Genomic DNA, 16,523 nt, shown 5'->3' on the forward strand with positions numbered 1-16,523 from the left:
AACCTGCTTCTCTTCCTATACACAGTTTTGGTTTCGAGAACGTACACCCATCCAGTTGTCCAACCTTCAAATATGTGAATCATCTTTAATTCCTTGTTTTCTTTTAATTCCCATATCCATTCAGACATCAGATTTTGTCAGTTCTGACTCCTGCATATCTCTAGAACCCACCCCCTTTTCTATTTTCACTGCTACTTCTTTAATTTGTGCCCACCTCATTTCTTCCCTTGATCATTATAAGAGCTTTCTATCTGGAACAAGTCTCCAAGCCTCATTGTTTTCCTATAAAACCTCCACACTGCTTACCAGAGTACTCTTTCTAAAAAGGAAGTTGTCTTAGTCTGTTCAGGCTGCTATAACAAAATACCATAAACTGGATAGCTTATAAACAACATAAATTTATTTGTCACAGTTCTAGAACTGGGAAGTCCAAGATCAAAGTACCAGCAGATTTGGTGTGTGGTCAGGGCGTACTTCCTCATAGACTGAGTCTTCTCACTGAACCCTGATATGGTGGAGGGGCTAGAGATCTCTCTGGGGCCTCTTTAATAAGGACTACCATTCATGAGCACTCTGCTCCCATGACCTGATCCCCTCCCAAAGCCCCACCCCTTAATACCATTACATTGGGAGGTGAGGGAAGACAAACATTCAGCTATCACAGAAGTTAACTGTGATAATCTATTTTAAATAAGCCACCAAGGTAAAATTCTAAAATATAGCAAGAAAATCTAGTACTTCCAGGTACTGGACTATCTCCTAAAAACATCCTTACATACTCCCACTGATATCACATGGTTTACTGAATGAGCCACGTTCTCTCTTTCTGGCCCTTCTGCCTGGAATACTTTTCTTCTTCTTGTCCATTTAGCAAACATCTACTCATTCTTCGTCTCAAGTATCACTTCTGTCAAGCTGTCTCCTGAACACTTTTCCCAGTCAGGGAAAAAGAATGCCACCTCTTGGCTTCCCAACAATCATAGGCATGAATCTATCACACAGTTTTTATGTATTACTAGTACTATCCGCACGTAAGTTTCTCTTCACCAGACTAACTATATGAATTTAGGGACCACATTTTACTCTTTTTGAAATCCTTGGGTTTTCACACAGTCCTTCATGTATAGTAAAGATGTCATAAGCATTTGTTGAAAGTAATCTATGAACTCTATATAAACTGAAGGTGGCTTTTCAGATACTGTGGCTTAAAAAAAGGTTGATATTTTCTCAATTATGTGTGTTTTTCAGATGGCTTTTTCGATATCTAATGAATTTCTAAGTTCTAATCTTATTGTTATAAACTTCATAGGGATGGTAGTACTTCTATGTAAACTGTTTTGTTTACACAAACCCCACTATAGCAACAGATTCCTTTTGACTCTAAGATGCTTGCTGAGGTACCTGAATGGGGTAGGTTTAATAACTAACATTTTCAACCATCCTAAATTAGAACTAGCTCAGAGGAGAGAAAGTGAACTTTAAAAAGATGTTTGCCAGAGAATCATCTGGTGAGAAGCCATTTCTGGAAGATAATCTGTGCTAATGAGAAAAAGAAGTGAAGAAAAAGTTGGATGTGGGCTTTGCTATTTTCAGCTTTTTGTTTTGCTTTCACCAAGGTGTCTCTAATCCTTGCTGTGAATATTGTGCGTGCTGTCTGGATCTCATACTCTGAGAAATTCAAATAAATCATGCCAAGTCATGGCACATGGCATATGTGGGAAGAATAACCTGAACCATTAACCTAATGGAAATTACCTCTGGAGAAAGGTGTGCTGAAAACAAAAGATAAACATGTGTTCATTTGTTTTACTATTTTAGACACCTAAAGCTCCAAAAGGAACATTGTAGACTGATTAAAAAAGCAAAAATATGGTAAGCCATGAACACTTTCAATTAGCTATTCTGCGTATTTAGATCCTGGAAAGAAAAGGTCAGAGAATGTGAACACCCGGACTGTCACTGAAAAAAAATTAGAAACATCATGCACTCTAAAATGAAATTTGTCACCTGCATTAATTAATAAAATAATAGGGGAATTTTTTTTAGCCATAATGTCATAAATTCAAATAGATTGAGTTTAAGAAAACCCAAGCCTGAAAGTGTCTCTCCATTTATTTTTCCCTTTATAGTTCACAAATAATTAAATAAATTAGTAGTTATTAAACCTGCTTTAATATTCCATTCTGTACAATTTTTGCTTCACTGAACATATTCCCTATAGGTAAATAAGCAAATAGGCATTAGAATCCATTCTTCTTTCCTTACATGAAGTATGCCTTTGTCATTCCATTTTGGAACAAAAACTGTGCTGTGCACAATACAATCACAGAACACATTAAAGCATAGCTAATACCTTTGTGTTCAGTACAGCTTCATCTTTTAAAGCAGAAAAATGGAATTTTCTCAGAAATGTTTTCACACAAAGCACTTTCCATACTGGTCACAGAACCCTAAAGTTTTAATTTTGTGAGCTTCTTCAGCATTATGCAGCCAAAATGTAAGACATTTTAGATAAAACTTTTTTCAGATGAGGTGATCATTAGGACCTAAGTCTTACAATTTGTAGGAACAGGGATGTTGATGGGTAACTAAACTGGCCTTAATCGGATTACTATAAATCAGGTTTTTCTTAGCTATCCTTATCTTCTCTCACAAATGAAATCTCAGGTTGATGGTGGGGAGAGATGTGCAGCAGACACTGTTTTTGTTTGTTTGTTTGTTTGGTCATTTACTCCTCCTGCTCTATGAGAATAAAGGAACTCCGTATACCAAAAAACAAAACTGTAATTCTGTTATTAGGTTTCTAGCCATTTTCTCTGTACCAAGAAAAGAGCATTTCTGTGTCCTTAATTACTGGAACATTCTTAACCTCATCCTTTTATTAAACTTGAATATGATGGAAATTTTCCTTTTTCGTCATCCCTAATAACCAGTATACTGGCATATATGTATACATATAACTGGTAACTTGCAGATTACAGTGTAGCTGATACAACTGTCTTGTAAGGTATAAAAGTATGTTATGTATTATTCCTGATTTATATTTTTTCAGATAAAAACAATGGCTTAAAAATTATGTAACTTGCCAGATATCACTAGATATTTAAATGCTAAGTGCAAGAAATAGTAAATCCAAGATTTGAACATGAGTCTTCTATTAGACCTGCACAGCCTAATATAATAGCCACTAGTGACGAGTGGCTATTAAATACTTGATATATGCTAATTCTAAGTGCAAAATTCACACCAAATCATGAAAACTTAAAATGAAATAAAGGATGTAAACTATCTCATTTAATAATCTGTACATTGTTTGCATGTTGAAATGATTTTGGATACATTAGGTTGAATAAAATGCATTATTAAAATTTATATCACCTACTTTTTTCTTTTTGTAATGTGTCTAGTAGAAAATTTGAAATTCCATGTGTGGCTCATATTTGTGGCTCAATTATATTTGTTTTGAACAGCTCTGCGTTAGACCTCTATCTAATCTAAATCTCTATTAGAAAATTCTCAGTTGATTACCTACCGGCTTTTTAAGACAAGTAAAAACACTTTTTAAAAGTGAATTGTGATTTCCACCTCAACCTTACATATGGACTACTTATTTACCTGTGTCAATAACACTAATCACACTAGAAGGAGAATCACTTTCTGAAGAATGTGTTTCCCAGTGCCAACTGGAGAGACATCAGATTCTGTGCTCTCTGTGGATTTCTTTATTCTCCAAAACAACTGTACTGTGCTGCACTATCAAGTATCGTCTGTTCTTGTGAAGATTATTTGTGCTGCAAAATCTCAACCTGGATGTTCTGCGTGACTGGCCAGCTCCCTAGATAATCAAAAGTTTCTGGAATTACATTCTCATCCTGGAGAAAGGACACAGTCGTTTAGCAGCTGTTCTCACACTTGCATCTACATAACAATGATGAGAGGAGCTTTTAAAATAATAAATTTGCAAGTTTCCACTTCCATGGAATTTAATTCAGGAAGTTTTGGAAGTAGCCAGTACTGTTCATTTTGTCAGACTTTCCAGGTGATTTTGATATATGCAGTCTATAGTCCACTCATTGGCAACCATTTCTGCAGAAAAAGGGCTGTGTGTGCGTTTAGAAGCATAAGACATAAATGTCTCAAAAAATGGTGTAGATGTCAGTCATCAGAATTCATTTCTTATTTTTACGTATTTGTTTACAACACTATCTAAGTTTTTATATTACCCCAACATGAATCAGTATCATGCTAAGAAATAGAAACTAATCAGAGCTGGAATGATTGTTGATAGATACATAGGTTTTGAAGCCCAGGGTGTTTAAGGGACAAAACTTTCTCTATTCCCCAAATTTCAATATCATCATTTGTAAAATGAAATAGAATTACTTGCTTCTCTACAATGTCACATAATCTATTTTAAAATGCTGTAAAATATTGCTATCAATTCTTTATATTTTATTCACCAACAATACTTTAATTAGACGAATATCTGGTAAAATATAGTATTTAGCTATCACTGTAGTTTGAGAAAAAAATACAGCCCGAGTTCTGAAAACTAACCTTTGCATTTTAGAGTCAGTTACTGAACCTTGCTATTTATTAAAGAACACCAAAGGAATATTAAATTGGCAAATATGTGGCATCAGTATGGTACAATATATGTAGCTGATTTCTGATAATTAAAAAACAGTACATGAAAACATAGAAAAATAAAGTCATTGCCTTTAGATTAATAAAATCCAACAACCCTTGTCCTTTTCCCTACTTTATGTGTCCTATCATAGGAATCCAGGAAACACTAAAGTAAACACAGCACACTGATTCTTTGCCAAGAATCCTTTTCAATATAATTGAGAGATCATATGTGTAAAGCGTCTGCCTAAGTACATTATTGTGGGGAAGCAGAAGTTGTGGTCTATGCCTTGTAACATAAAGCCCAGCAAATACAAGGCCATGTGGAATATAATCAGCATACATCAAACAATTGATGAATAAGTAAGTAATAAGTTAATGAATAAGTAAATGAACAAGTACAAATGTAGCTAAATAGGTCTGTCGAAATTCAGAAGACACATCCCTAACTACAGATGCTTTCTTATCAGTATATGTAAAACATTCCTTCTGTGGTGTCAACAGCTTCTCTCTGCACTACGGAAGGAAGAATTCTGAATACTAAGTTTAATTGTCATAGCTACTCACACAGCTATGTGTAAGCATTATCGCACAACTGAAGATTTTTATAAATTCCCAAGTAAACTTCACTGACCAGTTAAGTGAGTGAGGCCTGAGAAATTAGGAGAATGTAGTCAGAGTTTCAGGTCCTCAGCAGAAAAAATCTCCATACCATATAAAATTCTGAATGACAAGATGCCAAGTCTTTCAGCTGGTAGTTTTTCACTAGAGCAGAGGTGTAACAACACTCAATGCTCAAGTTCACAAATTAGCATTCCATCAAAGTCCCATCAAGAAATAAGGCTGATAGCAACAGGACAAAACAAATGAAGAAATTAAGGAGAGAAGGGATCTAGTATTTGTCGAGGGCTTGCTATATGCTGAGCCCTTTAATTCTACTTATTTTGATACCGATATCAACACTGTTTGGCATAGATCTAATTTTGTAGCAAAGGAGATTAAGCTCCTATCTATTTCCTCAACTACCTTATGAAGCTATATGGTAAGTAAATGATGGAGCCAAAATTCAACTCGAAATTTTCAGTTGCTTGTGCTCTTTCTTCTCACCCGGCTATCCTGCAAGAAAGAATATGGCTTTGCAGCCATGTGAATAGTTTCCAGGGTGAGTGATCCTACTTTTAACTTCCATTCTACCCACAGAGACTCCAGCAACTTCTAATGTTATATGCCATACTGAAAGAAAAGGCAATTATGAATAAGGAAATGTCCTAATTTTCGATCCAATTGAACTCTGCATTTCTAAACAATGTGGAAGGTGGAAGTATAAGCAAGATGAGTGTATCAATTCTGTAGAGACTTTGACTTCTGCAGGCAAAGTTTGAAAAAATCTTATCTGCAGAGCCCCCTACCTGACATGAATCCCCATGCCAATCACATTCATTTCACCCCAACAAATTAGAGAGGTGAGAGGGAAATAAATAATTAGCATTTTGGCCAGTTCCAGTAGGTTCTTCTGTCTTGCTATGTGTATATTTTCATTTCACAGCAAGTTTGAAACCATGAAAAAATACCACAGAACTAAAAAGAACACATATTTGAGTGTCTCTAAACTATTTACATTCTGTGTTACTATTGTGCAGTCAGTGTAGGATTTTAGAGAAAGAACCTATTTTACTGAAATGAAAGAGAACTTTGGAAAAGAATACATGCATTTATGTTAGAGAGGGAGCAAGGCATGAGAGCTGGTCCTTGACTGGGCAGGTGAGAAAAAACACCTAATTGTTAGTCGCTGATAGAACTCTAGGAACTGTGGGAAACCAGATCTTTGGGAAGTAGACTCCGTTGAGTGGTAGATACTGAATCTCTGTGGAGCTGTGCCTGGAAATCCCTAACCTACATGCCCAGTTGAACTCTTAGAAATGATCAGAAGTGCTATCTATCTAAGCAAATCGTACTCTGACCGCACCTCCCCTCTGCAAAGTTCTTCATCCCACTCCCTTTTACTTTGTAATATAATTTGTGAACATCTCTGTTCTTGCTTAGCCATACTTTATCAGGATCATTTATGTGCTTATCTTCCCCCATTTCATTGTGAACTCTTGAGAAAAATGACCATAATTTATTTATTCACTTATCTGTTCATTTGTTCACTTGGTCATCAAAACCTGGAACAAAATGTGTTGGAAATCCAGAACAGATTACTTTTGGCTACCAACCTGTCCTCCTGTACTTCCATAGACTGCTCCCACTAAGAATCATCTACTGGCTCCTGAACGTGGTCTGTGGTCTAGGTCCTCAACCACTTTTCTCATGCCACATTGTACTCTCTTCAAGTGACCATGAACAGCTTGGTTCCTGTTCTATTGTTTCTTTCTTACGTCTTTAGTTTTACATGCTTTCCCCTTACAAATGAAACTTTATGCTGCTTCTGTAATGATCTCTTTTATTATATTTCATTCAGGTTAGTACGTACAGCTTGAATTAAGTATAGTTTCCCCATTGGAGAGGGCATTCCAACCAGATAGATCCTGACTTCTCAGAATCTATGTATGAATTGGCCCATGGATTTGGCATCAATGACAAGGCTTGATTTATCCATGAGAGATGACCAGACACATAGCAGACACTCAAAAAATACTGCTGCCTAAATAATTATTAGAAAAGCAGGAGGCCTTGCAAGGACTAATGATGATGTCATACAGGAACGAGAAATTAAGATTGATTCAATTCTGTGTACCTGACACACATACAAAATAAAAAAAATTAACTTATAATTTCAAAATAATTAAAAATAACTTTAAAATATTCTAGTCATCCTACCAGTTTCAGTGAGAAATTTAAAACACACACATAAAAAGCAAGAAAACAAAATCTACCTGTAATTATTTCAGAAGAATCCTATGCTCAAACACAGGAAACTATAACATGATTTAAAAATCTAAATTAGTTGTAATTTGCAAGGGTTCACAACCTTCATATTCAGTTCCCAGAGCTGCATGCAATAGCATTCCCAGTAAGGGGGAATCAAGCTGACTTGGTTTCTAGGGTGTCCCCGTCCTTGCTTTGGATTTGTTCACACACAGATTCAGATGCATTTTAATCTCCAGCACAGCCCATATGGTCACCCCATGAGCATTCGGAATGATTCTCAGGTACATAGTCACTCAGCTCTAAAACAAAATCATGAGAATGTCACGCGTGTAACTTATTCGTCATTTTCAATATAGTAATTCATGAACCTCAAATAAATGGTACAAACTATACCGAAGCCTATTAATTTTCAATTCCATTCAATAGCAGCATCAAAAGCTGCCTCTGCTCCTAGTGTGAGGGGCATGCATGGTAAGAGAATGGATACTCAGAAATGCTTTCACTACCGAGCTAGGGTAGGAAGCTTCCATCTGAGTAGGAGTTTAGGATCTGTTCTGTGATTTCTGTTGCTAGGCAACCATTTCCTTTGTCTGCTTTGTTCAGAACAGTTGCTTTATTTATGCTTGGTTTAAATGATGCAGATCATAATGTGAAACCATAAAATAGAGGGAAAAAAAATCAAAAATTGTTCCAGAGGGTTTGTAATACTGTATGAAAACTAATGAATGTTGATGCAAATAGAGCATCTAAAAAAAACCCAAAGAACGATAACCCAGCAGGTCCCATCTACCCAAGACTTTCTGAATAGGCTTCATACCTAGAGTTAACTTTTGATATTATCTATGTCTGTCCAAAATAAAATGGAACACCTAGGTAATAAATAATACTGAATACATCTTGTGGGCAATTTTTAGAAAACAACTAACTTATTTTTTAACACCAAATGTTGAGATAATTTGGAAGAGATTAAAATGTGTTTTTTTTTAAAAAAAAAAAAAAACGTTAGAAACAAAGAAGACAAAATAAAGAAGAAGGTTAAGGTATAAAGGACAGGAAAAACACATTCATAAGCTTTCCAAAATTTGAGAAACTTTGAACTATGATAATAAATAAAATTTCCTATAACTCTGACCAGCACATACTGTAAAATTGAACTAAATAAATTTGTTGATCGACCAAAACCTCACCGTTATCTACTACCTGAGGAATTCTTTTCAGATATGATTCTGAATTTATTATTTTAAAGATGATTATTAAATGAAGCAAAAGCAACAGATATGCTTTGATCATGTTGATTGTCACTTTGGTTTCCCTATGTCTTGTGTTCATTCCTTTTCTCATTAGCTAGTTCTTTATTTTTTTTCTTCACCCATTAATAACAATAAATTATTGAGTGCCCACAAGGACCAGATAATTAGCACTTTACAAGTCTACTGCATTTGACCTTCAAATGGCCCTGTGAAGAAGATGCTATTATTATTATTAAGCCCATTGTATGGGTGAGAAAAATGAAGCACAGAAGTGTGAAATAACTTCCCCAGGGGCTTCCAACTAGTAGGTGGCAGGAATAGAATTCAAACCCACCTACTCTGATGTAGGTTCCACCTGCTGAGCTACTAATCTATGAATTGTTCTATTTTATTTTTCCCTGAGATGAAATTCTGTGATTAACTACTTTCTCTCTGAATACCCTCCTTGATTTAGGTATTTGTAAAATAACCAGCTAAATCAATATCTTTTATCTCCATCTACTTTTATTTTTAAGCCTAAAGCACCAAGGGTTATAAAACATTAGAACCACTGCATTCTGGTTATAATAAGCCCCATGTAAAATTTGTCCTATTCATCTCATTAATGTTTATGCCTTGCCCACTGTTGCCTCATAGTGAGTTTTTGAGATGCTGGAAGACCTTAACGATTCTCAGATTGTTTTGTAGACTGGCTTGCTTGCATGCTTGTGAATGTCTTCCAGCCCTACGTTTTCTCCATTATGTAGAAAGGTGGTTAAATACTAAGAATTAAGGACCAAACACACGGGAGCAGACTCTATGATGTCTGATTATCGGTATTGGGGCTTATGAAATTTGAGCTTTTGGTAAATCTAAACTGAGGTCTCAGTAGGTTTTCTAAAACTGCTCCCATAATTAAAATCCTCCATTTTTTATGCTTATCTCATTCTTATTCCATAAGAAAGTATTTTGACCAGTTTTGAAGCAACAGTAAATCTGTTGTCATAAAGATGTTTGTTACCCTTATGTGTATATGAACCTTGAATTTGAGAGGGGTAAGTTCTCTTTTTACCCTATGCAGGGGCGTTATTGAAAGGGGAGACAGAAGCGGGAAGAGCAGAGAAGTTCTGATGCCACTGGGGTTTGTTGTTCATAAACAACAAATATTTGCTTTATTCTTTATGCTTTATTCCTTATTCCTTATGCACTTGGATTTTGATGGAATTCTCATCTCTACATCAATAATTCTCAAATTTTGGGTCCCAAGCAGATAGAAAACAGGAACTTACTAGCACACTATGACCACTTGCTTCTTCATTAAACAGAAACAGGAGCAAGACAAAACAAACCAGGAAATTCTGTCCACAATGAAGAGACATTAAATTTCCTAAGACTTGTAATTTTCATGTAATTCCATCCAATGTTATTTTGAACCAAATAAAGCTAATTTTAATTCATTTTACAAAATCATAATTGTTAGAATACAAATTATTTTCTCTATCAATAATATACCTACAATGAAATTATTTATAATTAAAATTGCTATTATTATTATTGTTAAAGTTGCAAGAAAATTTATTGTTATTTTTAAGCTTTCCTCCACAGTAATTTGCTTAGGAAATAGACTTGGTGTTTTATAATAGATCATCTTTTTAATAGTTTTGATATTCCCTAAATAGCAATATTTAAAATATTAACTTCTTCCACATTGTAATATCTCTTGAAATAAACTGTATATTTTAAAATATAAAATAAAACATGTGTTTAAGGTTATAAAATATAAAATACAGAAATAAAATAGATGATAAATAAATATATAATGTATGGTCTATAATAGGAATACCCTTATGTGAGCTGAGTACAGAAAGAGAAAACAAGTTCACAATTCATTAGTTCATGTATTGTTTAGGTTACCATGATACAAAATACACATAGGTCTCGACTGACAAATAGAGAAGTGTAGTATAGAGCCTACTATCAGATATAAAAAAGTCTCAATATTCACTGATGAGAAGAGTCACAGGTAAATTAGAGCACACATGCAGGAATGGAGAAAGAGGATTTGAAACTTCTCATTTTTTGTAGAGACAGAGTTCTTCTCCCTGATTTGTTAGAAGATTGATTTGGGTAGAAGTTCTATCCCTAACACCACATCATAAACTTAAATGACTGCAAGTGCAAATCTAAAAAAAAAAAAACTTATTCCAGGTAAATAAAAAGCATGCACTATACCACAACATTGCAACCTGTCCATACCTCAGAAAACACAACATAAGAGCTAGAAATAATTCCAAATGGCCAATAAATTGTGAATCTGCCATTTATTAGTTAAAAGTACCAAACAATTATATTTTGTACTCAAGAGCCTTACATCCTAAATGATTATAAAAATTGAATGAAGTAAAGATGCTTTCCTATGTATGTTTGGAGGCATCAAAAACCAGAATTATGTGTCATTCATCATCATTTAAAACCATTTTAAGTGTTAGATAATTAGAAATATTTTTCTCATCTTGAAATGCAACATCTGTCTAATTCTAGATAGGACTTTAAAATACATGGTATGTGTTTAAATTTCATAGTGCTAATTGGTCCATAATTAAACTGTACAAATAGGAAATGTGTCCCTTATGATGCATAATAAATTCATATTAGTTGAATTATATTTTTAAAACCCTACACTGGTAAGAATGATTACATTTGAAATGTTGAGCTGACTATGAAACATGAACTCCTTCTCCACGTTTTGGTCAAATAACATTATCCTGAATTATAATTTCTCTCCTAACTGGGAAAATTAGAATTTCTACTGGTATGTTTGTCATTTCTCACAGTTTGCTAACAGGACAAATCTGAGAATTTCATGGTCATTTAAGTACATACTCTGAATGTTTATAAAAACAAATCTAATTTCAGAAAACTCTGTTTTGAAAATACTCTTTGATAGAAACAAGGATTTTGTTCACACGTTGACCAATTAGACATAATTATATGGAGATTTTAGAGATAACTGGATTCCCAGTTGGAACCCTACTATTCTTCTGTAGTGTTCCTTAGTTATAAACTCTGTGTCTCCAGGACTTTAAAAGCTTTGTATTGTAATGATTGTGGATTGAAATCACAGCCATTTGGCACACAGAGAAGTTTTAATGCATTGCAGGAGGTACCATCAGCAAAAACAGCAGGGGTGAGCTTTACTAAAGTAGTTTTGCCACCCTTTGCTTATAAAATTCAAGCTGCTTTTAAACGTTAGTACTGATGTGGTGGCCTTCTAGAAGTGGAATTCTTTGCAAAATTTCACAGTGCAAGTTCTTGCCCTGGATGAGTCAATGGGTTTAGAAAAAAAATAAATCTCTTACTGGCTTTAAACATAGTGATATTCCTTCTGTCTACATTTTACCATTTTCTCATAAACATATGCTGCTACATTTAAATGGAAACAATCAAATTATATTTTTAAAAACATGTTATTACATTATAACCTTTTGTTCTGTAGCATGTTTTCCATTCAACAATTTTTAATTTTACTTACATCTGGTACCTTACATTTGATAACCCCATTTTGCTATAATTAAGTCTAGTTTTAGGAGATGCTTAAAAAGTTGGATGATAGCACCAGATAATATATCTAATAAAATCATGGCTTGAACCCAAGTGATTCCCTATTACCTTGTAAATTAATCTGGTACTTTACATTGGACTCCTGTGCATTTATCGGACTGAAGTTTATCCTGGATTTCTGGCTTTAGCTTTCTAGATCTTGTAGATTCTCACAGTATTAAACAAGCAAGCTGTTCCTTAGTGTTGTAAATTTTCTGGTGACACTTTTGGATGTTGCTTAATGTGATATGTAAAAAATAAAGTAAGAAAATAGATGATCAGAGAAAGAAGCTCATTTGTGCCAAATTTACCTTTGTAACTACACTTATACAGTGTCCATGGAGCATGAAGGGAGGGGGTATCTGATTCGTCCTGCGTATCCCTCCTGAAAAGCATTACATGTTCCAGGGTTGATTTTTGAATTTGTAAAAGAGAAGTTAAAAGGTAGAATTGGAATAAAATAGTAGCATGATGCTTTTTGGTAAAACAAAGAAGCATTTTACAATCACATTTAAATAAGTTTTTAAACTTTTAAGAGCTGCAAGGCAAATTACCCATCTATATATCTCCCAACCTTACCCCATAAAGGAAAAGAAGAGGGGACTGCACAGTATTAAAAAATCTATTGCATTTGTACCCCGTGTCCCCCACCCAATTATACCCAACCTCCCTTCCCCTCCCCCTTTCCCCCCTACTCTACCATCACATCATGGGCACGAAGGGTGACAATCAGCTTTATGTCTTATGAACATTCATAACCAATTAAAAGAATAATAAATAAAGACACTTCCTAAAATTAAAAAAAAAATCTATTGCCACATACAAGTGGGAATTGGAAGCAGTCTGCTGCTGTCTTATGCACTAAGGCTAAGGACCCACAGCGTAACAGAACCTAGATGCCCTGGGAAACACTGACTTCAGGTTATTAAATTCTTCCCTGAGTTTTGTAACTTCCTTCGTTCAAATGTCTTAATGTGTATGTTGCTCAAAGAGCAATAACTCTTCCACTTTTATTTCCTAATATCATTGAACTTATTTCTTAGTGCTCTATCATATTCTGATTTGCCCTTCTTTTAAATCTTTATTGGGACATCTCTGTAATCAACACAAACTGACATTTGGCTGTAAGTAGTGCTGTGCAGATGCTGAAAGACACGTCTTTATCTCCCCTTTGTTCAGCCCTGAACTCTCACCTTCCCAAGTGGATCCTCTAAATTCCTGAGGCCAGCCTGTTTGAAATTTTTGTTTTGTTTGCTTTTTCATTTCCTTACCTTTTTTGATCTCCCAGAACAAGACAAGTCACCTGTCCTGCCCAGGTGTTTCTACTCTTACTTTGCTTACTTATCCTTTAAGCCACTATTGCCCCACTGGATCCAGTACCCTGTGAAGCTGACATCAAGCCTGACTACTGCAAGAAGCAGCAATTATGGAATCTAATTATAATTTCTTTTTTCTGGGAGATTAGTATAAAAAATGGGAGATTAGTATAAAAAATATTGATCTTGTGTTCTTGCCTTGTTATTAATAAAAAAGTAACAATTAAGGGCCTCTACTGGTCAGTTATGCCTGAAAAATAAAATAGTATGGGTTTTTTATTCTTAGTCTCTGTAAACAAGAAAAAGTACTAAGCTAAAAATACTAGGAAATCTGACACTCTTTACACTATTCTTAGATGTAAAGATAATAATGAGAATTTAGCTCTTTATCATGGGGGTGATGGACCAGTGGTGAGGACATGAGAAGTAGTAAGTGTAAGGAGCACCATGCGATCATTGAGTCACCATTACAAGGGACTTACCATTGTGTGTAGCTTATCTGTTTCCATGATACCTTGAGGCCTGACTCAACCTCCTAGACTTTCTGGAAGAGTGACCTTGGAAAGATCCAGTGCCACCTAGACATAACTGAAAAAGAGTCAAGGTGCCGAATCCATCACTGCCACATTCACGTAGAGAGAGAAAGCCTGGACCGTGGAGACAGCTGATCCGAGTTACAATTTTTGTGAATTTCCTTTGAACATGACAGACTGTGCAAATGCATTGCCCTCCTTTCATCCAAAAAATCCCCCTAAAATGAAAGTATAGTTACACAAAAGAAATAAATCTATACTGGCAAAGAGAATGGAAGGAAATGGTTACAGTAGGATAAGAATTTTTAAACTTGTAGAAGATATTGACAGGAGGTTACTGCATGAATGCTGAAGAGGTAGGGAGTGTAACCCTTTGCGAGAATCCAGGACAGGATCTAGGTTCTAATCAGCAGGTGAATGCAGTTTGAAGTGAGGGATGAAGGATGCAGTAAATTGAAGATCCGTCTGTGAATTAACTGCACTACCAGGGACAGTGACAATTGCTAGCATGACAGTAATGAACAATGTTTATCTAATCAAAATGATAATGAAACTATCCTCAGATGTTAGATCCAAGGTATAGACAAAGGAAGGAAGATTCAGCTGTGATTGAGAATGTAATATAATGTTAATTACCTGGACATTATAAAATTAAAATGAATAGAGATAGCATATAGAATGAGGGTAAAAAAGAGAAATAAAATTAGGGCACTATTATTATTATGTTTAAAAACGGGGTTGACAAATTTTTTTAAAGTGGCTAAAACAAGAAATGAAATTTTGATTACAGTATTTAAAGTTATATAAGCAATCAATACCAATAAAACAGTACCACAATCAAATATTAAGGAGAGAAAAAGAAGGGGGGTGATTAAAAGGAGCTAAATTATTAGTTTTTAAAGATGCAGTCAGTAAGTACTGCCTGAAGCTGATGAATTAAGAAATTGCAGTAAAATAATATTATCTACGCTTATGAAGAAAGTCAGTAGGAGAAACTAAAACAGAAAGACTGTTAGAATGTTGACTCAGGATAGAAACACTGGAGCTGTAAAGGCTGGTTTTGAAGTACACTCCTCTATTTGGGTGATATTTATTACATGTATTTATGATAGGCTAAAAAAATCAGATTTATTTACCTCCTAAATGTAGACATGGTTCTAACATCATTTTTTTCTAAACCACAGTTTTCTCAGGCCTAAATGAGATAATAAAGGTAAGCTGCTTAACATGATCCCTCTTACACAGTAAGTGCTCAGTGAAACATTTATCATTAATATTGTTGTTCCCTTTATTAACATCATTTTATTTATGCTAGTTGGTGGAGAAGGAGTCAATATTCAGTACTAAATCATGTGGTTAAATATGCACATTTTCCTGACTAGTACACTCGAACTCACCACTAGAAAGTAAATCCCAGAAATTAGAAACCCAAGAGCAGAAAAGTCACATTCCCTCTGTCTTGTGTAATACTTTGAATGAATCTAGGCAGCCTGTTTTTGGATTTCTGTCCCTGCTATAATGTTATGAGTGTTGGGTTGCCCCAGGCAGAGCTATGAGCTGGAAGTCAGCATCATCATGGTGGTTGCAAAGTTATTGCACCTCCATTAGTGTCTCCTGTTTAACACAGTGAAGATTAAAGCCATTCTGATTCATTTCATAAAATTTTTATGTAACCTACTAACAGGAAATGGTGTTCTGCATTACTGCTTCAAATTTGCTTGAAGTGTTTTCCATTTAGTAAAAAAAGAACTTCTGGTTTTTTATACATTGTTCTATTTAAGTGTAGGAGGTTTTCATTGGAGATGACATTAATTATAAGTAAAGCTAATGTAACAGATGGAGGATAATATGATACATTGAATCATCAATTGAGAGAAAAACACACACTTACAGGAGAATGACAATTGCCAGTATGAATACCAGTCATTTGTAGGCTATATATCCAAAATTCTAAATAATCAGACTTAGAATTCCACTAAATTTGTTAGGTAGTTCAAAGGTATCATACACGTGAGTTATGCTTATACCAAAATACATAATTTCAGTGATGCTGAAATAATATGTCTATATAAAGACATTGCTTATAAATGGGCTAAAGGAGAGGCTATGAATCTATTTCCAAAACATCCCCCATTAAGTTCTATATTAACATATAAATTTAGCACCATAAGATTTTGTTTTTAAAAACATGGAGTGGTTGCGTGAGTTTCTTTAAATGTTGTATAAACATACAACATATCATATAATAAATTAAAACTGTAAAGTGCTTCAGTTGCTTTTAATTCTGGTTCAGTAGTATTTAATAGCTTTCAAAGACAGTTAAAGATACTATGAGAAGAAAGATA

This window comes from Galeopterus variegatus, unplaced genomic scaffold, assembly GCF_000696425.1.
Source record: "Galeopterus variegatus unplaced genomic scaffold, G_variegatus-3.0.2 Scaffold451, whole genome shotgun sequence".
In the NCBI taxonomy this organism is placed as follows: Eukaryota; Metazoa; Chordata; class Mammalia; order Dermoptera; family Cynocephalidae; genus Galeopterus; species Galeopterus variegatus.